Source organism: Stegostoma tigrinum, chromosome 9, assembly GCF_030684315.1.
Source record: "Stegostoma tigrinum isolate sSteTig4 chromosome 9, sSteTig4.hap1, whole genome shotgun sequence".
NCBI classification, from domain to species: domain Eukaryota; kingdom Metazoa; phylum Chordata; class Chondrichthyes; order Orectolobiformes; family Stegostomatidae; genus Stegostoma; species Stegostoma tigrinum.
Genome location: NC_081362.1, coordinates 55292538 through 55319477, shown reverse-complemented (window position 1 = coordinate 55319477; position 26940 = coordinate 55292538). Strand labels below are relative to the sequence as shown.

Genomic DNA, 26940 nt, shown 5'->3' with positions numbered 1-26940 from the left:
CACACTCTCTTACACATATATACTCCCTCACACTCTCTCAAGCACGTACATACATAAGTGTACACAAACACAATCTTTCTCTCTCTTACACACACACACACACACACACACACATACAATGACTTGAATGGAATCTGGATTTTGCATTTCAGTCAGTGGGCTCCTTCCTAACTGATTGAAGATTCAACAAGAGGCAGGCTGTTTTAGGGTTGTTACCTTTCTGCTTATAAATTTTGTGTCTTATACCATCTCTGTCTCACTACACCTGAGGAAGGTTTGAAAGCTTGCAATTTCAAATAAATCTGTTGGGCTATAACCCGGTATCACGTGATTTATGACCTTGTCCACCCTAGTCCAATATCAGCATCTCCACATCATGTCTTTAAGACAGAGATAAATAGATTCTTGATTAGTAAGGGGATCAAGGGTCATGGGGTGAAGGCAGGAAAATGTGGTTGAGAAACATATCAGCCCTGATTGAATGGTGAAACAAACTCAATGAGCCAAGTGGCCAAATTCTTTACCTACACCTTATGGCCTTCTAAGGAAGTTGCAGACAGATATAGATAGGTTGAATGAGCAGGCAAAAATCTGAAAGATGGAGTGTGTTATGGGAAAATATGAAATTGGCAGTTGGCATTCGGGCAGGAAAAGAATTTAAAAAGCTGAAAATTACTTAAATTGAGAACAAATGCGCAATTCTGAAGTATATAGGGATTTAGGTGTTTTGGCGCATGACTCACAAAAAAGTTAATATGCAGGTATAGCATATAATCAAGAAGATTAATGACTTGCTTTCCTTTATAATGGAAGTTATTGAACAAGGAAATAAGAATGTTTTCCATCAGTTATATACAGTATAGGTGAGACCATATCTTGAATGGTGTGTGTGGTTTTGGTTTTCTTATTTAAGGTAATGTATTGGTGAAATTTCAGAGATTTACTGGATTTGTACCTGGAATGAGCAGATTGTCTTATTGGATAGCTTAGTCTTGTTTCCACTGGAGTTTAGAAGAGTGATGCGTGACTTGTTTGAAGTATGTAACATCCTGAATGGACTTGACAAGATGAATATTGAAATGATGCTTCCTCCTATGGGTCAGCCCCGAACTAGGCAGCACTGGTCACTCTTTTAGGACAGACATAAGGAGGATTTCTTTTCTCAGGGGATTGTGAGACTTTGGCACTGTCTGTCTCCGAAGCCAGTAGAAGCAAGGTTATTGAACATTTTTAAGACTAAGGTGGATAGATTCTTATTAGGCAGAGAAATCAAGAACTATTGGGAGTGAATAGGAACATGGAATTTGACACAAACAGATGTTATCCTGTTGAATGGTGGAGCAGTCCTGAGGGGCTGAATGGTCCACTTTTGCTCATATTTTATATGTTTATAAGTGTATACAACTGATTGAAGCATCAATTGTAACTCTGACTTTCATCACTTACCTAGAACCACTGGTTCGATGCTGATAGGAGAATGATGGATGGGGGAGGCTATAAGCTTATAGATTATGGTGAAATACAATTCTGCTACTGATGACCAATAGTTGAATTCCCAGTTTTGAGGTGCTGGGTCTTTTGAAACTATCCCATTTAGAATGTGAAGTGTCACAGACTTAATGGAGTGTTATCCTCGGAGTGAAGATGGGAAGTTTTCTCTAAGACTGTGTGGTGGTCACTTCAAGCAAGGCAGATTCACCTGTGACTATTGACTAATGAGGGTGAAGTTGTAAAGGTTTTCTCTTTCAGTTGGTCTCTCACTATTTGCTGCAAGCTCAGTTTGGCAGTCCTGAAACCTAGCACCCCTGTCTTTAGGACGGCAATATCCTGGTCAGTGGCATTGCCTCAGGACACTTTTGGTAATGGACATTAAGATCCCTCACACAAAATTTGTGCCCTTACTACCCTTAGTACTTCTTCCAAGGGGTGATCAGCATGGAGAAGTATAACCGAGGGAGAACAGTAAGTGACAACCAACAAAAAAATTCCTTTCTAGTAATTAAGTTGTTGCCATGAGACTTCATTGTTTGAGGAGTCAATGTTGAGGATTCCCCTGTTGTAAAGCTATTTTATATTTAATAGCACTTTGAGTACTTGAATTTAAGGAATCGTACATTTTTAAATACTTGCTAATAACAAGGTTCATAATTTGTGATAATTGTTGGTTGCATAATATGCTTGATCTTGCTTCAGAAAAAGCAGCTGACTGTTGTATGACCGGATTTTATGGCTGTCCTGTTTGAATAGAGCTCATAGACTTGGAGTTCCTGATTTGGAGTTAGTTAGAGGAAAGCCTAAGGACAAGCTTCCAGCTCATATCTCATGTTTCTTTGTCATCAATTCAATGTGAAGCTGGATTGTTCTTCTCAAAGAGAGTGATTGGAAAAATTTCCTAATGTTGTATTTCCTGAGCAAGCTGAGCTTGTCAACCCCCTAGAGACAACTTGCATGAGTTGTAGCGACTACAAGTGTAAGACCACCAGATCAACAGATTTCCAAACATTTAAGGCCTTTTTTTTCGCCTTGTCTTCAGGAATAACCAGGTTTGAGTGGAAAACACATGAATCTAGACAGTAAGAAATCGTGTTATTTTCTCTGCACCTGAACTGCATAGGTGTGTTTGTTGACTGTGTTTATTTTGCATTAGTTAGAGGGGTAAACATTTATATTTTCATGTGACAAATTGTGCATGTTAACCAATTCTGTATCTTCATTGGACAGGTTTTGTTTTATAATAAATCAATAATTTTGTGTTTACTAAACAAATCTGTCTGATGGATCTTTTCATCCTAAGTCAAACATAGAGAAAGCATACAATTGGCTACATTGAGACATGGGTAAAATATCTTTTTAATTCATGTTGTCATCTGTGCAGCAACATGTATCAAGAAAAGTAGTGTATTGCTCAATCTGGATTGTAACATGTCCCATTAATCCATTCCCTCTGCCAGCCTACCCCATCCCTAACTGGATGAACACAGTGATAGTGATGGTGGAGTTTTGCATGTTGGCTGAAAGTTATGATTTGATAAGTAAGGCTATTATCTAGGTGGTTGCTTTACTAGTTTGTGGGACAATGCTCTCAATGTAGACACAATTCCTCAAATGCTATTATAGAGGAATCTGCAATGGTAACTGTATATTAATCTAAAAGAGTCTAAGTGTTAATTCTGATTAAGAGCAATAAGCACCACCCATTGAGGACTGAAGGGGAGAGTAACTTAAGATGTTAATGGAGGCAGAACTAATGAAGGCCCTTTAAAAATCTCTGTAATAATATGTACAATATCCTTGTAGATGTAAATAGATGCAGGGATGTAGTAGACTATACCTTGTTTACTACAAAAGGCTGTTCTTCTTGCTGACTATAGCCATACACATTAAACAAATGTGAGCTCTGGGGAAGTGTATAGCAAGGAGTTACACGTGCCAGCACATACAATATTGTGTTTAGCCTCACCATACACCATGGGGATCAGCAACAGCGATCTGAAGGTTTGCTTTAGATTCACATGCACGGCAAATCAGCAATGCTGATCTGAATGGGATCTGAAGACTAATCTGTCTACTCATGCAGGATAGTGAGTAGTGCTGTGAAGGTAATTGGCAGAGATATGAAGATCTGATGAACCTTAGAGAAAAAAAACCTGAGGAACATCCAATAATAAAATGTTCTTGGAGGAAAATAGAAAGAGTATGTGATTTAATAAGAGATGCTATGGAACAAAAGAAATCTGAAGCTGCAAGGTGAAGGTACTGGCTGTATCACAAAGCAATGAGTCTGTGGGAGTATTTTTGAGTCCAGCTTTAGTAAGAGAGGGAACAGACACTGGAAATCACTTAAGTCAAAACTACAATTCTTTTGTTCAAAGGGGATAGTTCAGATGATGCAATATTCAGGTTGAGAGCATTAAAAAAATAAGCTTTAGATCACATCAGATGGTGCTAATATTACATGCAAATACAAGAAAGCATGACCAGAAGCAAACAGAAGTAACAGGGCTGAGACAGTGACTTGTAATTTGGGATCAAAGAGTCAGGGACATGAGAAACTCAATAATTAGAAGCTGATGGGCTTTGAACAAATTAAAGACATTAGCTGGTCTAGTCTAATGGAAATTTTTTAGGCGATCCTGCGGAAAGCAGAAATCATCTGATAAAACCCAAAAGAAAAGCAGGAATCATACAGTAATACTGCAAAAAGTGGATATTATTCATTAATGTCTCAAAAAATTAGTATTACTCCATTAAAGCTGTTTAAAATAGGATATACTGCCATTAAAACATCAAAAGAGGCAGAATTCACAATAAAAGCCATAAACAAAGAAAGAACATGAATTGCTGCAAAATAAAATCTTTAAAACAGTTAAAGGATTTGAGCACAGGATGCCAGGTTATAATCCTACACGCAAACTTTCAGAGTTTTGCTCCTCCCTCAGGCATAGTGTGGGACAGAGGGTATAAGATGCAGGATTTGTTAAGTAGAAAGGTAACAACCCTAAAACTGGCTGCCTCTTGTTGAATCTTTAATCAGTTAGGAAGGAGGCTACTGGCTGAAATGCAAAATTCAGATTCCTTTCAAGATATTGTACCAAAATGTCTAATCTGAGACGCCACCTCTTATATCTATAGATAATACCTTTAATGAGTTACACCTCAGGAGGGAGCTGAGCTTAAAATCTTGCATTTTCAAATAGACCTGTCGGACTATAGTCTGGCATCAAGTGATTTTCGGCCTTGTCCATCCCAGTCCAACACTGGTGTCTCCACATCATATCTGAGCATAATCAGAAGCCATGGTATCAGTAAAAATATTGTCAGAAAGATTTAATTTCAGAGATGGGTCAAATAGAACACAAAATTTGACAAACTAGAAAAATACCCAATTCTTGAGGTACAGAACAGCGTCCAAATTGGATACTAAGTCAGAAGCTGAACAAGTAAATATACTTTTGTACATAATTGTGAGAACAGTCAATGATGTTGGAGCTCACCAAGTTGTAAAAGAAGAAACAGAGACATTTACTTAGAGTCTTTGACAATTATTATAACCTCAGCATGAGTAAAATATTTGAAAGGGCAAGATTTAAGGGAAGATTTCAGCATTTAATTGAATCCATTGATAATCTTAGTAATGACCTCTACAGATTAGTGAAGAGATGCAACTATGGTGACTTAAAGTCAGAATTTATAAGGGATCAAATTGTTGTTGACATTACTGATGAGTCTTTGTCAAATTTATTACAGTCCAAAGAGTCTGAAGAAAGGATTCAGATGTTGACTGAAGCAGAAGTCTGGGAATATAACAGATCAGATGATCAGAATAAAAGCAATTGCTGAGATACAGAGCCACAAAGGATACATGTACTAAGCCGTTGTAGCAGGCAGGACAGATATTAGACTTTAAATGTCCCTACCAGTGCTGCTGAGCAAAAAAAAACCTCTACCCCTAAGAAGACACCAGCAAAGTCCCAAGGTTCAGTATACCGCAAAGAAAAAATTGCTTGCTGTATCCAAAAGGAATAATTTAACTTTTGAAAGAAATCCAAAAGATAAGAATCTTCCAGTTCAGAGAGAACTACAGACCTCTGGCTGTCAGGGAGACAACCCAAAATAAATTAGCTCTACCACCAATCTCTTCCAACTACTCTTCCAAGCCTGAAGTTAACATATTCACTAAGGATAGTAAAACCTCCATATCATCTGAAATGTCACAACAAAGTCTCAGGGAGATGACGTGGTAGTAAATGTAATTATGTAAACAATGGAAAATAATAATGTAATCATAAAAAAGGGGGAATTGTATTGACTATGGATTTGAAACAGTCCGGATAAAGTTAATATCACATGCGTCCCATTGGCTCCGTTCACTGGGATGATGCCATGAGGTCTGGGGGGCGATTAATGAGAAGGTATTAGAGCTGAGACCAAGCCCTTCTTACAGTCTCTGTAATAACTTATACCATGGGCTGAATTTTACCATAAATTGGCTGTGTCAATTTTCTCAAGTTTCTTGGAAGGTTTCTCTCTGTGGAGCCTGCTGTAATCACCTTTTCCTTAATTCAGTGTAACAACTTATATAATTTTAATTCAAATATCTGATGAAATTTGTGAGCTTCTTACAAAGCACTCGAAAGAGTTCGACATGCCTGTGGACTAGACACAGCTGGACCAGTAATTGGAAGAAGTTGATCATTAATGCAGAATTGTTTTCATGAAAAGAATGAGGAAATAAATTAATCAGAGATAATAGGAACTGCAGATGCTGGAGAATCCAAGATAACAAGGTGTAGAGCTGGATGAACACAGCAGGCCAAGCAGCATCTTAGGAGCAGGAAAGCTAGCATTTCGGGCCTAGATCCTTTTGGTGTAGGGTCTAGGCCCAAAACATCAGCTTTCCTGCTCCTAAGATGCTGCTTGGCCTGCTGTGTTCATCCAGCTCTACACCTTGTTATCTAGGAAATAAATAAACAAGTGCAATCAAAATAAGAATTTAATAGAAATCTGCAAAAAAACTAACACTGCTAGGAAATTATTCTATCCTTTTCACACAGAAAGAGAAGAAATCTGAACTGAAACAGGGCAGGGAGTGGTGAACAGCAGACAAAGGTCAAGGTCTGTCAGTCAAATGGAGGCCTGAAGAAGTAATTGTGAGAAGGACTAGGAAACAAGAGCAAGGTTGAGACTGATCCAATGCAAGTAACACTGAAATCGAAACAGAGCAGTTATAAGAGAAAAAGCCAACAGAGCATGCATAAAGGTAAGCTACATCATAAGTATTGGAAAAATCTTTTTTGGTTCCTGTGTGAATTCTGAATGGGAACTGTTGTGGTGGATGATTGGAGCAATCATTCAGGTTTGCTATGTTACAGTATGGAACTGGAGTTTTGTTCTTCTATCTGACTCTGCTGTGAGAAACAATAAACAATGTATCAAATTGGAAAGCTGGAACATTGGGTTACAGATTCAAAAAAAATTATGTAGATAGATGCATGGCATTTTCATTGTCAAGGAATTCCTTGACATGTTTATTCATTCATTGTATTAACTATATTTCTACAAGACCACATAACTGCATATTAAAATGGATGCTACTTTATAAAATATGTGTACTTCTGCTCTATTTCTGTGTGCACTCTGGAGCAATTCTTAGGTTGTGTAATATGATTCTTTCAAAAAAACTCCTCTCAACCGATGCCAAACTATTCATGTGACCATATACCACACTGCTGACACAGTACAATCACCAAATATGCAAACTAAACACAAAACTGCAAAACAAACTTCTCAACATGATAGTGCTCAAATGCACTCATTCAGATGAAATTCCAGGAATTGACAAATATCAAAATGATAAAACCTGGACAAAGCCAACCTATTCCAATCCAATACATAGAAGAGCTTGCACTTTAGATCTAAATGAAATACCTTCAACTGGTGAGTTTGTTGCCATCTGAAATCTCTTAAACAGAGTGGGAATAACATTTGTTATTAACTTCTTAATTTTTTTTATGCAGAGAGTGATTTATGTGTGGAATGAACTTCCAGAGGAAGTGGTGGACATGGGTACAGTTGCAATGTTTAAAAGATATTTAGATAAGTACATGAATAAAAAATGTTTGAAGGGTTATGGGCCAAGCGCATACAAATGGGACTATCTTAGTTTGGAATTATGGTCAGCATGGAGTGGTTGGACCAAAGAGTCTGTTTCTGTGCCTTATAACTCTATGAGAACATCACCATACAAAATACGTTTGGGCACTCCCGGTGCAGTGATAGTATCCCTACCTTTGGGCCAGAAGGCCTTGGTTCAAGCCTCTTCTGCTCCACATGTGCGTTATAACATCTCTGAACAAGTTGATTGAAAAATACATGTCTCCGAGGAACTTGATGAAAATTGAAAAGCTTTCCCAGCGATAATTTGTTGATATTTGAAGATCTCACAGCTATTGCTTGCTTACTATCCTGTCAATGATCATTATTCCTTGAAAGATTGTGTTGTGCAAATAGTAATGCAGTAAATCATGATATAACTGTTCATGTGACTCTGGCATCAGGAGGAAAGAAGACACCATTTAAAATAAGCATGTCAAAGCCCGGACTTCGACACTGCACTAGAGCACCGTATTTGCTGACCTACTGGTAAATAAAAGAGTATTATGGTACATAGGGACTTGAAGAACCCTACTTAGAGATAAGGAGCTATCAGCCTCAAGGACAGAGTTTGTGCAGATACCCATAGCTCAGAGATACTGCAGACCAGTATCTCCATGTGTGGCTGGTGGTATTGGCTTAAACAACAAGATAAAGCAGAAAGCACTTTTTGTTCAACTTATCTCTCTTTTTATTACAGATAATAATATGCTTACTAGATGCTCCACTTCTTCAAAACATTACTTTTGCTCCAATCTTTAGCCGCTCAGGAAAGACAAATATCATTTCATATGACCTCAGGGCAAACTAAGGGCTACTCCAAAAAATTGAAATATAACAGTCTGCTAGAATTAGATGAATATTTAGAGGAAAAATATGTACAGGACTTTTGGGCAGAGTGGGATGAAGTGGATAGGTTGACTGAAGAGCCAACACAGGTACAATGGACCCAATAGTCTAGCATTCTATGATTACATAAGAATGAACCACATTCATTCTCCAGCTATAGTTGAATTCATTGGAATTATTCAGTTCTGAGTGGTCTTCCAGTTGGTATGAAATCAGTTTCTTGCCATCTTTTCAATGTGATGAAAACAGAAGTGTCAACTGTTCATTTAGTGGATGTGGATGATTTGGCAAATTGTCTGATTCCTGGCTAAGATTAATTCTTTAACTACCATTATTAAAATAGTTTAATTGGTCACTAAACGCATGGGGTGGTGAGGTAGTGGAAATGTCACTTGTTTTGTAATCAGGAGTCCCAGACTAAGATTCTGGGAGCATGGGCTCAAATTCCACCATGTCAACTGGTGGAATATAACTTAATTTAATTAAGAAATACAAAATAATAATGAGAAATTACAAAACCATTGTAAAAATCAGTCTTGTTCGCTCATGGCCTTTTGGGAGGAAATCTACTGTCATTACCCGGCCTGGTCTACATGTGACAGCATTGTGGGTGAATTTTAACCGCTGATGGATATGGTCAAATAACCCACACAGATCAAGGACAATAAAGGATGGCCAACAAATTCTGGCCTGGTTAGTGATGCCCACATCTCATAAAGAGTTTACCTCACCGTTATTTACGATGTCTTGCTGAGTACAAATGGACTGCTACATTTTCCGACAAGAACATACCTGAGAAGTAATTAATTGACAGATGGGCTTTGTTTCCAGTCACTGGTCAGGAAAAAAATGAATACTCTTCAGGAATTTTCACTAGGGTTTTGGTCAATGGAACAGCCTGGCAACTGCAAGGGACTCCTTTCACAGCGCTAGCGAAATTGATGCTTTTTATTTAAAAATATGGTTGATTAAGATCTCTTAAGTCTGTTTTATTGAACAAATCTTACAACCTACACAGTCCGCTCCCATTGAATCTTCTTTAATTATTGATCATCATTGCCATACCTTCTTAAAAGGGCTGAACATAACTGTTATTGATTCCAATTTGTTGTGATCATGAAAGCAAATACGCCTCTTCATCCCATGGGGCTTGGAGCCATGAGTTATCTGACAGTAAAATTTCATTTGGAAGTATCAAGTGACAAGTTATTATAATTGAATTATCTTTAATTGGCCACATTGTAGTCAGAAGTTTGGCTGACAGCCTTTCTTAAGAGTTACAATTTTTTCATCTTTCCATCTAGAACAACATCAGCTAGGAATTTGAACAACCAACATCTCATGCTGACTTTGGATTCTTAGTCATAGATGTGCGAAAAAGGGTTTTAACTGTTTTGTGAATGGCTGCTGGTGTCACTGTACTTTTCATACTGACCTTGCTTTTGGTTATAATTTTAATATTGACTAATGCTGAACTATATGACTTTGGGAAAATCACACTTATGTCAGCAATACTGTGATCAAAATGGAATCTATTCAATAGCCAAATTCCTTTGTCAAGGACTTGGGCCTGCCACACAGTCTTATCAGTGTGGGATTAGCTTGGTATAACTCTAATATAATGCTTGTCCTGTACTAAGCTAACAAACTAATTGGCCAAAGAAGCACAAGCAAGATAAAGTCAATCACTTCTCGCTTGTTCAGGTGGATAGATAACTTTTTAAAAAATCCTTGACATCTGGATTACTGGCAACAGTGTACAATGTGGCAACATTTGTGGTTAGTAGAACTACATAACTTTGTAGATGGCAGAAGTAAAATTTGGCTATGTACCTACAAATGTCTTAGGCTTGCTCGTAAAGTTGGCAGTCTAAATTTATAGAAAAAGGAAATGTTGAGTTAATAGGCTGGAGTGTGACACAAATTGTGACCTTTGTGCCATTTTTATTTCAGCAGCAGCTGATTTTATATATAAAAAAAGGATTTTAAAAAGAGGTACAGAATTGAATTTAACAGTTCTTCCTTTGCACAGTTCTTCCTTTGCTTCAAATAGATTATTTGGTTTTACTCTTGTAGTAGAGTCAGATATCTAATTTTGAAAAGTGTTAATTTGTGAAACATTGCAGTTAGTCATTCAGAAAATGGATTTATAAATGTTACTAGTGAATCTGCTGTGATGTTGCAAACAGCAAGGCAGAGAATGTGATCTCATTTCTGAGTGTCTGCAGTTTCTCATTTTCTCCTCCTCTTTCCATAAAATGTTATTTTACAACAACACCAATGGAACTTCAGAGAAATATCAGTACAGACATGGAAAGAAAATTCTATTCCAGGAACAGTGAGGCTTCTGTAGAGACTTGAACATTAAATCTACGCAGGCACTTCAGTGCAATAATGAGGGAATGAGGTCCAATTGAAGGTGCTTACTTTCAGATGAGAAACTAAACAAAAGCCAAATCTCAGGGAGGATGTTAAGGGTCCCACACATTATTTGAAGGGGAAGTGGGAAATTCACTCAGTATTTTGGTCAACATTTACGTCTCAGCTCATGTAACTAAATCAGATGTCTGGCTCAGAAACAGAAATTGTTGGAGAAACTCAGCAGGTCAGGCAGCATCTGCGGAGAGAGGCTTTTCAGTTCCACTGACCTTCTTGTTGGGCCGAAGGGCCTGTTTCCACACTGTAGGGAATCTAATCTCTAATCTAATCTCTCCTTCACAAGTGGGGGAGGGGAGATTTTGAAGCTTGTGAAGTCCACATTGATACCATTGGGCTGGGTTCCCAAGCGACTGGGAGGTGCAGTTGTTTGTTGCGAACCGAGCGGAGGTGTTCTGCAAAGCGGTCCCCAAGCCTCCGCTTGGTTCGCCACAAACAACTGCACCGCCCAGTCGCGAACCATTTTAACTCCTCCTCCCATTCCTCAGACGACATGTCCATCATGGGCTTCCCGCAGTGCCAACATGATGCCACCGCATGTTGCAGGAACAGCAACTCATATTCCGCTTGGGAACCCTGCAGCCTAATGGTATCAATGTGGACTTCACAAGCTTTAAAATCTCCCCTTCCCCCACTGGATTACAAAACCAGCCCAGCTCATCCCCTCCCCCCACTGCATTACAAAACCAGCCCAACCTGTCTCCGCTTCCCTAACCCGTTCTTCCTCTCACCCATCCCTTCCTCCCACCTCAATCCGCACCTCCATTTCCTACCTACCACCTCATCCCGCCTCCTTGGCCTGTCCATCTTCCCTGGACTGACCTATCCCGTCCTTACCTCCTCACCCATACTCTCCTCTCTACCTTCTTTTCTCTCCATCTTCAGTCCGCCTCCCCCTCTCTCCCTATCTATTCCAGACCCCTCTCCCCATCCCCCTCTCTGAAGGGTCTAGGCCTGAAACGTCAGCTTTTGTGCTCCTGAGACGCTGCTTGGCCTGCTGTGTTCATCCAGCTCCACACTTTGTTATCTTGGATTCTCCAGCATCTGCAGTTCCCATTATCACATGGCATTGTATCTAGTTGCTATAGCCATGATCTTCTTCATTCAAACTTCATGTATTAAGTAGAAGAGGAGAGGCAAGGAAGCAAAACACTGAATTTTTACTTCAGGAACTTAGGACCAGGGAGGAACCACATTCATCATATGGTCTTTTCAGAATCTCTGCTATGTAGAGGAATCTTTACAGATAAAAGTAGCTCAGCATTTTTGAGCAGAAGAGGAACCCACAAGCCTTATACAATAAGGAATAAAAATGTACAGTCGCAAAGAAAAAGAAGCTCAAACACAGTTTATGAAATGCAAGTAAATACTTACTATGGCCTAGAAAAATGTAAATCTCTGGTTAAATATTTCTTGATTTTGAACATTTTCCCTATTTTTCTGGAGTTAAGATGCATTCTTCTTATGTCACAATCCCTCAATAAGCCATCTGGCAAAATAAGGCTCACATATTTCCATAAAATTGGAGGAATTCTATCAGAGTTGGTGACAGTGTCATTGCTGTCTTGTATCTGCTTTTTTTCTAGTCTAATGCTGTTCTTGCTTGAATATTTTGAATCTGGGTGAAACCTTTTTACAGAATCACGGAACTGTTTTAGTGCAGAAGGAGACCATTTGGCCCATCATGTTCACATTTGCTGTCTGTGGATTTTAACCGAATGCCATTCTGCTGCATTTTCCCAATAACTCTGCACATCACTTAAGGAAAAGCAATCATCTAATGCCCATTTGAATGCCTCAATTGAAGCTGCCTCCACCACACTTCCAGGCGTATATTTCATAAACTCCTTACTCACTGAGTGAAAAAGATTTTTCTCACTTTTTCCTTTTGCAAAACAGAAAACCATGCTTTCTGATGAAGGGTCTAGGCCCGAAGCATCAGCTTTTGTGCTCCTGAGATGCTGCTTGGCCTGCTGTGTTCATCCAGCTTCACACTTTGTTATCTTAGATTCTCCAGCAATTGCAGTTCCCATTATCTCTGTCTGGTTCTCAATCCATTTATGAGTGGGAACAGTTTCTTCCTATCTACTCTATCCAGTCATAGAGGTGTGCAGCATGGAAACAAGCCCTTTGGCCCACCGTACTGACCAGAGTTCCTAAACTGAACTAGTCCCATTTGCCTGTGTTTGGTTAATATCCCTCTAAACCGTTCCTTTTTATATACTTATCCAAATGTCTCTTAAATGCTGAAATTGTACCCACCTCTACTAATTCCTCTGGCAGTCTCTTCATGATTTTGAGAACTATAACATATTTCCCTCATAACTAAAGTGTCTCATCCCTGGATCTATTACTGTAAGCCTCTTCTGCACTGTCTCCACAGCATTCACATCTTTCAGATGGTGTGGCACCCAGAACTGTACGCAATACTCCAGCTGAGATATAACCAATGTTTATAAAGGTTCACTATGAACTTCCCTGCTCTTGAGCTCTACATTTCTATATGAAGCCCGAGAATATTGCATTTATTTCACTGATAGATATCTCTTAATGCCCTGCTATTTTTAATTACTTTTGTACATATACACCTAGATGTCTCTGTTTGTGCATACACATTATGTAATACCCTTTATTTTACCCTGTCTCTCTGTTCTCCATGTCAAAGTACGTCACCTTACACTTCGTCACATTGAACTTTAATCTGCTGCCCATCCCCCCATTCCACCAAAGTGTTCATTTCCTGATACACCATATTGACACCAACTACAGCTCAAGTTCCAGAGCAGAAAGCTTGAGCTACTGCAGTTGATGGCACTTCCTGCCCATATAGTTAGCTAGGATATGTAAAGCTGGTCCAAAGTAACTAAGCTAAAGCCAAACCAAAACTCAACGGCATAGATTTAAGGTGGGCAGGTAAATACTTTAAAAAAGGAGCTGAGGGGTAACTTTTTCACACAGAGGGTGGAGTGTGTATGGAGCCAGCTGTCAGAGGAGGCAGTGGAGGCTGGTACGATTACAACATTTAAAAAGCATCTGGATAGATAAATGAATGGGAAGGGTTTAGAGGGATATGGGCAGGGGGATGCAATGGCCTAGTGGTATTATCAGTGGACTGTTAATCCAGAGACCCAGATAACATTCCGGGGACCTGGGTTCAAATCGCACCACGGCAGATGGTGGGATTTGAATTCAGTAAAATGTCTGGATTTCAGAATCTGATAATGACAATGTCAATCCATTGTTGATTGTTGGGGGAAACCCATCTGGTTCACCAATGTCATTCAGGGAAGGAAACTGCCATCCTTACCTGGTCTGGCCTACAGGTGACTCCAGACCCACAGCAATGTGGTTGACTCCAAGTTAGGGATGGGCAATAAATTCTGATCAGAGATAATGGGGACTGCAGATGCTGGACAATCCAAGATAACAAAGTGTGGGGCTGGATGAACACAGCAGGCGAAGCAGCATCTTCGGAGCACAAGAGCTGAAATTTCAGGCCTGGACCCTTCATCAGAAAAATAAATTCTGCCTGGTCAGTGGCACCCTCTTCCATGAACATTTTTAAAAAATTGTTGGCAAATGTTACTAGGTCAGATTGTGATGTCTCGTTGGCATGGACGAGTTGGACCAAAGGGTCTGTTTCTGTGCTCTGTGACTCTATGACTCTGGGCAAGGATTTTACTATAAAAGAAAAATGAACTTTATGGCATCATAACATCACAAATTCCAGAGAAAACTTGAATTGCAAATTGCAAACTTGAATTTCTGGTTTCCCCCCCCTACCCTGCCCCAGCCTCAGCGTCCAACTCTCCACACCACACCCAGCCTCGCCCACCACCAACATATAAAAACAGAGAAAGTACCTTAAGAGTATTTCATTGCTTTCAAGCACTTTTAAATTTTTTGAACACTCTGAATACTAAAACTGTTGCAAATTATAGCGCTTTGTGAATTAAAGAAATTCAAAAATATTAAAATTATAAAGAACTTGTTCAGGATCTCTCTAAACAGTTGTAAAGCTGTTCTGTCTTGATCATTTGAGGATAGAGATTACCAGCGCAGAAGTGACTAGATAGTGAGTTCAAAGTAATTGCAGGAATGTCAAGGTTTTAACGACTTTGGAAATAGTTTCCCCTTGCTAGCTACAACACCATCTCACAATATACATGATTTCAGCATACTCAGAAGTGCTGAACTGCAACTGAAAATTTTTACACCAGAAGGATAAAATCGTGTTTGTTTCAGGAAGTCTGTTTTATTTTTCTGCTTAGTGTGATGAACTTTGATACAAAGACATTTCCGAAACCAAATGGTCACTTCTCGCTTACTTCTACTAGACTTATCTACTTTTCCTGTTTAACTATTTTGTAAAACAAGCAAACTAGGATGTGTTTTGATGTCAACAAGTATAAAGGTCGTTTGATGTCGAGAAGTTTAATTTCCTTCTCCCCTTTGGCATACATACTAGTTTTATGAAAACATTTGATTAGTGAACAGTACTTATTTCAGATAGTTTTGTCTACTGTTCGTTATGGAAATCACAACATATGGAAACCTAAGTTGGCTTTGAATACGAACACAAAAGGTTGGAAAATCAGATTAGATGCAGTCCTCTCAAGGTTGTACTGCTAATACTTTTCAGGCATTTGTGCATTATAATGTTAGGTCGTCAAGAGATTTACTGTATTTGCAACTTGTATTTTAAGAGGGCATTGTAGATGAATTAGTTATATGCCTGCAAACCTATCTAACAATTTATAAATTGGTTACATTTGAAAAATTAATGAATGGGTTTCAGAGACAACAGTCACTATTTCAACCTAAGTTCAAAATGACCATTTGTGTATGTAAGTATCAGTTGTCAAAAATGCAATAAAGGTGTAGTAACATGCATTTTTATAGTATCTTTAACATTCGCAGTCATCCCAAGTACTTCACTACCAATTAAGTAATTGTCTAGGACAGTCACTATTGAAATGTAAGTAAACTTGTGGTTAATTTGCAACTTTGAACACACGGTCCCACAAATGGCAATACAATAAATTACTGGATAATATATTTAGCAGGCCCGGCTAAGCTACCTCTTCAGCTGTTTGCTTGTATTTTATCGCATAGAGAAAGCAAACGGATATTTATTGTGGAGAAATGCACATTGTAACAAAAAGCACAGTAAAAGAAAAAGGACAGAACAGCAGGCAAGAAATTCAACAATCTGCTCAGTGTTAACTTGCTCCAGACGGGTCCACCAAGACCACGGGTTCTAAAGCAGCAGAGACAGCTGAGTGGATTTATTGGGTCAGTAGGAAGGGCAGCACATGATGAAATGTACTCGAGCAGCAGCTAATTAATCCATTACTAAGTATGAACATGATAGTAAAAAAACAAACAGGGATGGTCGTCGGAACCGTGACAGCTTCTTTTATTGTTGGTCCAAGGTGAAGCGGGTGGAAAGTTTACAGACTGACTCATAGACTGTAAATACTGACGTGAGTTTTATTGAATAGGGGCCTCACCCAGCCCGGCAGCAACCAAACAGACCGCTCCCCATATCACTATGACCATACCTAACAGCCTGCAGCTGGGCTGACGGAACCCACTATTAGTTATTTAATTGTTCTCATCATCTTCAAAGAGACAGTTCCACTCCTTTCAGTGTAGCGTCTCCAATAACAAAGGAAATGACTAATCTACTGGAGTAAGATCATTTCCTGGGCGCCATTTGAAGCAGTCACATAGATTTCCTCTACACTTTCTTTCTGATTCGGTTATTACTTTTAGGGAGGAATATTTCCCACGACGTCTCTTCCTTTTAGACAGTTATGACGATTTTTAATGGGGAGTGCCTCCTACTCATTGGCAATTTATGGTCTCCACTCTTCCCCCCCCCCCTCCCCCCAAGAAGTGCGCCTCCACCTTAAGGCACCAGAAAGAGCTTGTATTTGTATAGCGCCGTTCGTATCCCAGGCGGCGCAAAGAATTGTGTGTTTCTCGTGCAGTCACGCAACTAGTTCGCAGAACACTGGGAGGTGAATACTCGGGATATCAAAACCAAAGTGACCGATTCCAAGGAAACAGAACCCTACGTGGACGGTGCGAGAAGTGTTGCAAGATTGAATATTTCAGGTGTTGACTGGTTTAGGCTTGGCTACCCGGGGGGAGGGATAGAGGTTTCAAGCGGAGACCTCTGCTCCTACCCCTCACGCTATCTTCACGGAGACTCAGGCTGCGCTTTCCCCCAAACCGCGAGCATCTTCATAAATCAGACCCCCAAATGGCTGGATTATACAGTAGTACGTGTGCCGCAGCAGGCTGCTAGCTCCAAGGAGACAATAAATACTAGGATACCAGAAAATTTGGAGCAAATTGTATGAGGCAGAAAGCAGTGAACGAAGTTACAGCGTGTTGTAAAATACAGGACGGCTAGTCACCCCGACCAGGATCCTGGAGAGATCTTCAAAGCACTACCATGCGATCTTTAATATCTTCAATTTAACCTGCTATTCAAAAGATGGCCTTCTAATGCATTGTAATACTGCCTCAGTCCTGCTCTCAAATTCCACCTCCACTTTTGTACCCGACCTTCTGAAGTGAAACCACTTTACAAGGAAGGAAATTCTGCAATTGTTGCAGTTTCCTGTGTTGACCACCTCTTTTAAAACAAAACAAGAAATGTTGACCGTTATTCCCCTTCCTTTTGCTGAACAGTTGTGGAAATGACATCATTGGTAATGTATAGCGATCTCTGGGATGACAATAATGTAATTTTTAAAATGTTTAGAACATTCTAATGTTAAGAAAAGCTTGAATATAGAGTATTCATTTTGTGAGCCAAATTTTCACCAACTAAGCAAACCTCCGAATGAAGTCATAATTTTGACCACATTCCTAATTTTTAGGCTTGACAAAAGCTGACCACGATGAAAAATTTATGGTGATAAATTTTATCTGTAATTGTTCCATCCACTTGCCTTAAAAAGTTAACAGTCAAATTCAAATAAAAAATTACACATAGGAAGAAAGTGGATATATGTACTTCATTATGAGAAAATCATGATTTAGTAACGTTTTGTAAGTGAATTAAATGATGCACCAATTTCTGTGGTTTTAACATGTCTGTATTGGTTTAAACATGACACATAGAATTTACATTCTATTGTTGTGACTCTGATTTGCTTATGTGCCATTAATTGCATGAAGCAGACCCCATTCTGGCTTAATGTAGCATCAGTTGATAATAGATAATGGGAACTGCAGACGCTGGAGAATCCAAGATAAAGTGTGAAGCTGGATGAACACAACAGGTCAAGCAGCATCTCAGGAGCACAAAAGCTGACGTTTTGGGCCTAGACCCTTCATCAGCAATGACGTCAGCTTTGGTGCTCCTGAGATGCTGCTTGGCCTGCTTTGTTCATCCAGCTTCACACTTTGTTATCTCAGTTGATAATAGCTTGGGTTTTTGCCTCAACCTGGATGTACAAAATTTGAAGCACCTACCCTTATGTCCCCCTTTTGTTAACTAACTGCCACCTCAATTCCTTACCCATCACCCTTTGCCGTTATACCGTCCATGTCAACTCATTAAGTATCCACCATCGGTAGACCTTACAAACCACACTAAGATAAAGTGCTAAATTTCAACTACAATTTTCACTACAAAAATCCATTTCATTCATAAGAGCCCATTTAGTAGACTCAAAACACATGAAGTACTTAATTTCCATATCAAAACAACAGTTGCATTTAGAACTCAGCATTAAAGATAGCTAATTCTTTAATAATGAGTTGCCAATCAAACTATGAATTTACAGCCTCTTGTGATTATAATAGGCTGTGAAAAGCAGTCATTAAGTGATGATGCAACCATGACAGCACTTGAGATCATGTCAACAAACAATGTTTAAATTACTTACATTTTTTTCAAATCAATACAGAGGCAGGTTTAAAGGTCAGTATATTTAAGTAGCTTGAAAGTTGTAGAGACCTATCTGATCTTTCACAAGCTTTTACTTCTGCTTTAAAGGTTGTGAATTTGTAAGGCCTTTGCTCTGGCAAAAGATAGATTTGTTTGAACTTGGCACTGTGTTCAAATAGTTCTGCTGTGTTCAGAGTCCTTCCATGTATGAGACACAGACCTTTGCCCCACCAGCTAATTGGGAATTGAGGTAGGACTCTTGAATCCAGAGTCTCAATGGAATACTAGATCAAGGTGTCTGGATGTGATAATTATCCAGCTTAGGTGGTATAATAGACTAGGAGCCGTTATCAGATGTTCAGGGCCAATTAAATATCAACTATATGCCCTGGTAACTGGTCAATAGGCTTAAGAGGTTTGCTAGATAACAAAGAGAGCTAGGGGTGTGGGTGTAAAGTTTCTTGAAAGTGGTGTTGCAAGTAGGTAGACAGTGTGATGAAGAAGATATTTGGCATGCTTACCTACATTGGTCATAACACTGGACATACAAGTTGGGATGCCATGTTGTGACCGTACAGGATTGGTGAGGCCACTTTTGGAATACTGTTACAACTGATTGCCCTTCTAGAGGAAGGATATTGTTAACCTTGAAAGGGTGCAGAAAAGATTTATAAGTTTGTTGCTGGGCTGAAGAGTTTGAGGTATAGGGAGAGGCTGAATAGGCTGGGGGTCTCCCCCCGCCCCCGGTCATTGGAGACTGAGGGGCGTCCTTATAGAAGTTCATAAAATCGTGAGGTGTACTGATAGGGTGAATAGCCAAGGCTGTTTTCAAGGGTTTAAATAATCTGATGGGTTAAACTTTTCACACTGAGGAGCATGTATAGAATGAGCTGCCACAGGAAGTGTTGGAGTGGGTATAATTACAACATCTAAAAAGGTATCTGGATGGGAATATAAATAAGAAGGATTTACAGGGATGTGGGCCAAGTGATGACAAAAGGGACCAGGTTAAGATTTTGACGTCTGGGTGACATGGATGAGTTGGACCGAAGGGTCTGTTTCCATGTTGTGTGACTCTGTGACTCTCTCACTGTTTAGTGTATAATAAAGGAATTTGAAGCCATCTTCTTAGTCGTGGAGCTAAAACTGGTCCAAAGACAAGGGACAATTGCCATCTCAAATCTGAGAAGCATAAGAAACCCAAACAGGGTACAGAAACCTGAAAAGGCTTTAAGAGTTTAAAAAGAAAGTACTGTTTGAGAAGTCTGCAAAATAGAAGGAGTTCAGGTTTTGCATGCTCCATTGGTCATTGTTGCAGTGGGAAGTATAACATGAAAATTGTGTAATTACTGCCTTATGCTTAATAAATCTTTTCACTTTGCTACAATTTGAATGGTGTCTGTTGACTTATTAATCGTGGTCAAATTCCTTACATCAAGAATAGTGTTGAAATAGTAAAGGCTGTAATTTACAAGTATTAATATATTCAAATATTTGCTGAATTATGAGCTAAAATAAGTAAAAAATTGTGACCATGCTTTATTTATGCTAGTCAAACCATACCTTGTGTACCATTTCCAGTGAGTTTACTGACAAGTACGGGAGGTATTCAAAAGCTAGAGGCAATGGAGAAAAGAGAGAAAATCCTAATGCCTGGGATAGATTTTCAATATGCCACATGGACCTCAATGTGACAGTGTGGATGATCACCAGATGTAGAAACCACCTGGTTTTAACAGCCAAGGATAAGAGATGCAGCATCAGGAAAGCGTCTGACACAGGAAAGATGACGATATAGAATGTGAGTGATAGTGAAGAGCACAATGGGATAAAATGGAGGTTATAAAATTGTGGAGAAATGGTAAGTGTAATGATCACGAGGCAATTTTAGCAAGTTTATAACAAAGAAGGTTATCCTCTGATGAAGGGTCTAGGCCCAAAACATCAGCTTTTGTGCTCCTCAGATGCTGCTTGGCCTGCTTTGTTCATCCAGCTTCACACTTTGTTATCTTGGATTCTCCAGCGTCTGCAGTTCCCATTATATTCTCTATAATGGACAGTTATTGTCTGTCCACCTCACTGCCCTAATCTGATCACAAGATCTGGGGCATTATGGTGGTTGTGAAGATTATGAAGCAGACACGTGGGGTCCCAGCTCACAGGAAGCAAGAAGGAGAACAAGAAGAGTGCAGACTAGGGGGCTGAAGGGTTGGAAGTGAATGTACGCTGGAAAGAAATAAATCACTGGGGCTATCTTTTAGATTGGTCCACCTCCGCTCCCATTATCTTCATCCAAAACCTGACTGGATCCCTGGTCAGGCTTGCCATTCATCAAAAAGAATAATAGAAGTGAAAGATCTCTCAAAAATATTTTGAGGGCAAAAATGGAACCAAAGTAAAAAAAATTAGCATAAAAAAGCAAAAGGGAGAGTAAAAGGCAGGTGTTCGAACCTTTTATCCTCCACTGTGTAAAGAGAAATCTATTTACATAGCAGCATTGCTGCATTGCAACAGAGCACAGCAAAAGAACATTGTGTCCTTAAGGGAAAATTAGATACTCTGTGAAGAGAGCAGAACTGTGTGATTGTTCTTGGATTGCTCCAGAAAAGAGCTGATGCCAACATGATAGGTTCAATGGCCTATTTCTGTACTGTGAACATCATTGTTTCTAAAACCACAGAAAGAGGGGAGCCAATGAAGGGAGATGGTTGAGGACAGATCATAAAGAGATACTTGCCAACTTATGGTGGACAATGTCATCAGGAATTAACAAGTTACATGTATCAATGTACTTATATTTCACCATAAATTAAATTTAATTCCCATTCTCTTTATTCATAAACCTTCAGAACTGTAAAAATGTTAGAATGTGATTTTGGTATATTTTAACTAAATTGATTTTGTTTATATTTCTGCATTATTCTGGATCAGTCTTGCCTTCATTTTATCTGAAACAATATTTCTTTTGCACAGTCACGAGAAAGAAGTACGCTATCCTGAAGTTCAACATGAAAATACTAATTCTGTCATAGTTTATCTGTCTATTGCTTTTCAGAGCAAGAACTTCATTGGCAAAGCCACTATTTATTACCAGTCCCTTTCTGGCTGTCCTGAGGTGTTCCTTCCCTTTCTCTTCAGCTACAGTAGTCCATGGATTGCAGGTGTTCTCACAATACTGTTAGAAAGTGAGAGGGATATGGGCCAAACGCAGGGAAATGGGACTTGTTTAGCTTGGAAAACTTGCCCAGTATGGACAAGTTGGACCAAAGGATCGGTTTCCATGCTGCACGACTCTATGACTGTATAACATTTTGGTGAGTTGCTACCGTGCATCCTGTCAATAGTAAACATAGCGGCCAAGACGGTTTGAGAGTCTATGTTTTGTCGCAAATGGCACAGAGCATCTTGGTTGTTGTTTCAGTTATGAATATCTAGGCAGGTGAAGTGTAATAAATTATGGGTTAGATTTTATATGCACACACAAGGTATGTTTTCAGCAAGGTGCACATAAAATAGGTTGGTGACTAGTCCCCCAAGCTCACCTGCCATATTTAAAGAAACAACTGAAGGTCAATTAGGCTTGTTAACAAGCTTATTAAACTGAATGACACACTGCCCCCACTGAGTGGGCAGCCAAACACAAAACCATGAGTGGATTGACTCATCAGTCTTAAACCTCCTTCCCCCCCACCCCCCGACCCTGCTGTCTATAGGTGCTCCTTACATCTGTGCTTAACAATTAATAGCCACAATATATTTGTTTTTAACCTTAAATAAACATTAAATATGTGACTACCCAAAGATTAAGAGTGGGTTCTTCATTCAGGAGGTTCCCTGCTCGCATTGAGGGTACCCCTCAAGATGTCATGCCCCCTCTTTCTTCCATGTAGCATACCCTTCAAAACTCCTCCCATCCACATCTCCTCCTCCTTTGTTGTGCTCCGGAATCACTTACTGCCTTAAAACATTAGGACTTACAATTCTGACACAGTTAAAATTCTCTTTGAGCTTCTTTCTGCAGTCTGAGCAGTGCCCTCACTGAACTCTGGTCAGTCTGTTAAATCAGCAGCTCCTAAAGGTGAGACTTATTTCCACATTCACCCCTAAGCATAGAGATAGCAAGGTGTAGAGCTGGATGAACACAGCAGGCCAAGCAGCATCAGAGGAGCAGGAAGGCTGATGTTGTGGGCCTAGACCCTTCTTCCTGCTCCTCTGATGCTGCTTGGCCTGCTGAGTTCATCCAGCTCTATACCCTGTTATCTGATTTCCCAGCATCTGTAGTTCCTACTGCCCCTTCATCTTTAAGCACTTCAGCTCACAGTACATAGTGGCAGGGGGCTGCGGGACAGGCTTCTCAATGTTTCAGCTTCTGGCTGACATTCTTCTGGCAGAGGGGCAGTGGTGGGTGAGCATTCTGCCTACCCACCCTCCTCACACCAACCCGTCCCTACACCCTCTTATTCCTTTGATGTGTGCCTTATGGGTATTGGAGTTTTGAAAAGTTAAAGTGACTATCTTTAAACCTGAAATTGATACATTCTTGACTGACAAGGGAGACAAAAGGATTAGGGAGGTAGACCTGAAAATTGAGTTGAGGCCACAATCAGATCAGCTGTGATCTTACCAAATGTTGGAACGAACTAGATAGGTCAAATGTGCTGTTCCTGTTCCTAATTTACATCCACAGCGGTCTGATTTGGTTGACCCTTTCCCTTCCCATCATCCCCTTCAATACACATCTAAACCCACCTAAGTACTCCTCAAATCTCCTTAAGGCATTCTGGGCTGGTCTGCAGTGTGTTGCTTTGTTCTCTTGCTGCGGTTGAAACTCACTGCATTTTACTGCTGTTCACTCAGTTTGTTGTGGTCACACTATGATTACCACTGCATTGAACATGTTGCTTTTCTGGCTTCATTGCCTGCCTAGCTTTAGTTCTGGTCTTATCATCGCAAATGTTTTGCAATATGCACACTTAACATTATGATCTCCCCATATTCAGTGCTTCACTGTCTAGCTGTTTTGTTTCCAGTCCAATCCCAACACTACTTAAACAGTGTCATTGTATTTTAGCTTTCTGCATTTGGATGGAGTGTTGTTGCCAACCCTCCAGGATTGATCCCAAGTTTCCAGGGATTGAAAATGAACTTTGAGTACTCTGCAAGCAACTGGGGGTGAATCATAAGATATTAAAACATTCTTTTAATGTTTAAACTCACTCAAAGATAGTTAAAAACTGCCAATGCTGGAGTCAGAGATAACATAGTGTGGAGCTGGATGAACGCAGCAGGCCAGGCACCATCAGAGGAGCAGAAAAGCTGACGTTTCAGGTGGGGACCCTTTTTCAGAAATGGGAAGTTTTGGCACTTATAATGTGACAGGATTATTTAATAAGTTCAAGGTAAAGGTATTCCTGGGTAGCAGCAAACATAATATGACGGAATTTTACATTCAATTTGAAAGGGAGAAGTGTATATCTAATACTTATAATTTAAACCGAAGCAAAGGCAACTATGTGGGTATGAAAGCTGAACTAGCTGAAGTGAATTGAACTAGGGGATAGATCAATAAAGAAGTAACAGCAGATATTTAAGGAGATACTTCCAAATACACAGAATAAGTTCATGTATATTCCTAGCATAAAGACAACCTCCCAGGGAATGACCCACTATCTGTGGTTAACTGAAAAAAAACAAACTTAAGGAAAAGCATTTAATTGTACAAAGACAAATGGCAGGTCAGATGAGTGAACGAAATATAAAGAATGTTAGAGAATGACAAGAAGATTAATAAGAAGAAAGAAATTAGAATTTTGGAGGAAAAGAGTGAGAAATTTTTAAAAAAGAGTTTTGATAGATATTTACAAAGGAATAAAAGTAAGTAAAGTGTGTGCTGGATATCATCCCAGGGGTTTCATATGGCAGCTTTGATGGTGTCTCAGGGCCAGTGGTGGTGCCTTGGTGCTGTTGTTGAGTGGTAGGCTGGGGGAGTTATTGGGTCCACTGGTGGAGGTACCCATATCCAGGGCAGTGTCATGCCAGTGGATGAGGGGTTCACATTGGTCAGCAATTCATAGATTGTATGACATAGATGGAGATTTAGTTGTGGGTATCAATATTGATCCTGGCATTCAGTTTAACAGTTATCCAGGAGTTAAAATAGGTTCTTAATCCTCGAACATTTCCTGAGTAACTATTAGCTTAATTGTTTCGGATCCTTCAACTTTAATGGATTCCTTGGCAATTGCACATTGGAATCTTAATGTAATCCTCTGAATCAACTGCATCTGGGATTCTACACAATTCTAACATGCAACTTCTATCTACACTACAGAAATAGTTTTCTGCCCATCAGAATATCCGAGTCTCTGCCTCAGAGGAGGTGGAGGCAGGGTCGGATATTTTTAAGGTGGAGGTAGACAAATTCTTGTTAGACAAATCAACGGTTATTGGGAGTAATGGCATGTGAAATTCCAAACAAACAAACAAATTTGCCATGACTTCATTGAATGGCTGAAGGAACCAAGCAGTTTGCTTAAGCTCCTAATTCGTATGTTCATAAATGTCCAAGAAGTCATCCAGTTAAAGATGGAAATAATTGTACAAAGGATTTTCAAGTAAGTTCAACTTCATTTCTACCTTGTCTGTCAGCAGTACAAAGGGAAAAGAACCTCAAACACATAAATCTTCCAAGTGTGCCAAATGAAATCCAATCATGTTAAGGAAGAAAGATGTTTGTGCAATTTATTGCCATTCACCAGATAGAGACTAGTATGGTGGAGCAACAAACCTCAGATATTTAAATTATTGACAAGCAATTCGTTTTGCTAGATCATATAGACTATATTTTTATCTTTCATGTTAGATTACATTCATTTTGGCAAAACAGTATTCTTGTGTGTCAATGATTTGTAGCAACATTTTAATTTCCCAATAGGATTGATTATAAAAATACCAACAGGTCTGACTGAACAATTTTCTTTTAAACTTATAGAACTCTAGAATATATGCATGTGTGGAGGGCAGTTTTGATGCTTATAGTGGTTTTGCTGTAACCCAAAAATGTCAGAGTTTCATAGATTATAAAGCAGCAAATTTACAGAACTTGACAAAACTAAATTACGCAGCTGACACGAAGAAAAATTATTATATCTCCCTGAAGCTGATACATACAGGGTTTAGCATTGACAAGGGGGCAATGATGAATGGAAACACATTTAAGATATTTAGCAAAGAAAAAGCTTAATTTTACACACAGCATGATTAGTGCTACCAATAGATTTAATAAGATATTTCACAAGCAGTACTACTGGAAAAGGAAAGATTTACGTTCCTTAAGTGAAAAGGAAGGAGTGGATCTAATTGGAAGGCTTTTTCAAAGAGATAGCACAAATGTGTTGAATGGCCACAATCTATGCTCCAAGGTTCAATGATTCACAACAGATTAAGAATGAATGTTTCTGGGCATTTAGAAAAACAAACAGTTCAGAATGTTTTATATAACGTGGAATATGTTTATTGCTTGGCAACTTATGTAAAATTTACTAATTTGGCAACATTTCATTTCAATACTACCAAATGAATTGATACCTTCTCTGTTTAATTCCCCCAACCATGATCAATTGTAATGAATCGTGGGAACATCACGCCCCAGATTTTACAGTCAGCAGTGAATAAATGGTGCTAGCTTACTACAGACACAGGACATAGAACATTACAGCACAGTACAGGCCCTTCGGCCCTCGATGTTGTGCCGACCTGTCGTACCGATCTCAAGCCCATCTAACCTACACTATTCCATGTACGTCCATATGCTTATCCAATGACGACTTAAATGTACCTAAAGTTGGCAAATCTACTACTGTTGCAGGCAAAGCGTTCCATTCCCCTACTACTTTCTGAGTAAAGAAACTACCTCTGACATCGGTCCTATATCTTTCACCCCTCAATTTAAAGCTATGCCCCCTCATACTCGCTGTCACCATCCTCGGAAAAAGGCTCTCCCTATCCACCCTATCTAACCCTCTGATTATTTTATATGTTTCAATTAAGTCACCTCTCAACCACCTTCTCTCCAATGAAAACAGCCTCAA

General features: G+C 39.4%; 1 protein-coding gene across 5 annotated transcripts in view; it reads left to right on the top strand.

Annotated features, from left to right (window-relative positions):
- The window catches only part of nsl1 (NSL1 component of MIS12 kinetochore complex), a 156688-nt gene that overhangs the window by 36831 nt on the left and 92917 nt on the right, over positions 1-26940 (top strand). For all 5 annotated transcript variants that reach the window (XM_048535644.2, XM_048535641.2, XM_048535642.2 and 2 more), the window contains one exon: positions 6555-6760. The gene's annotated coding sequence lies outside the window, so the exon portion shown is untranslated. The remainder of the gene's footprint in view (positions 1-6554; positions 6761-26940) is intronic.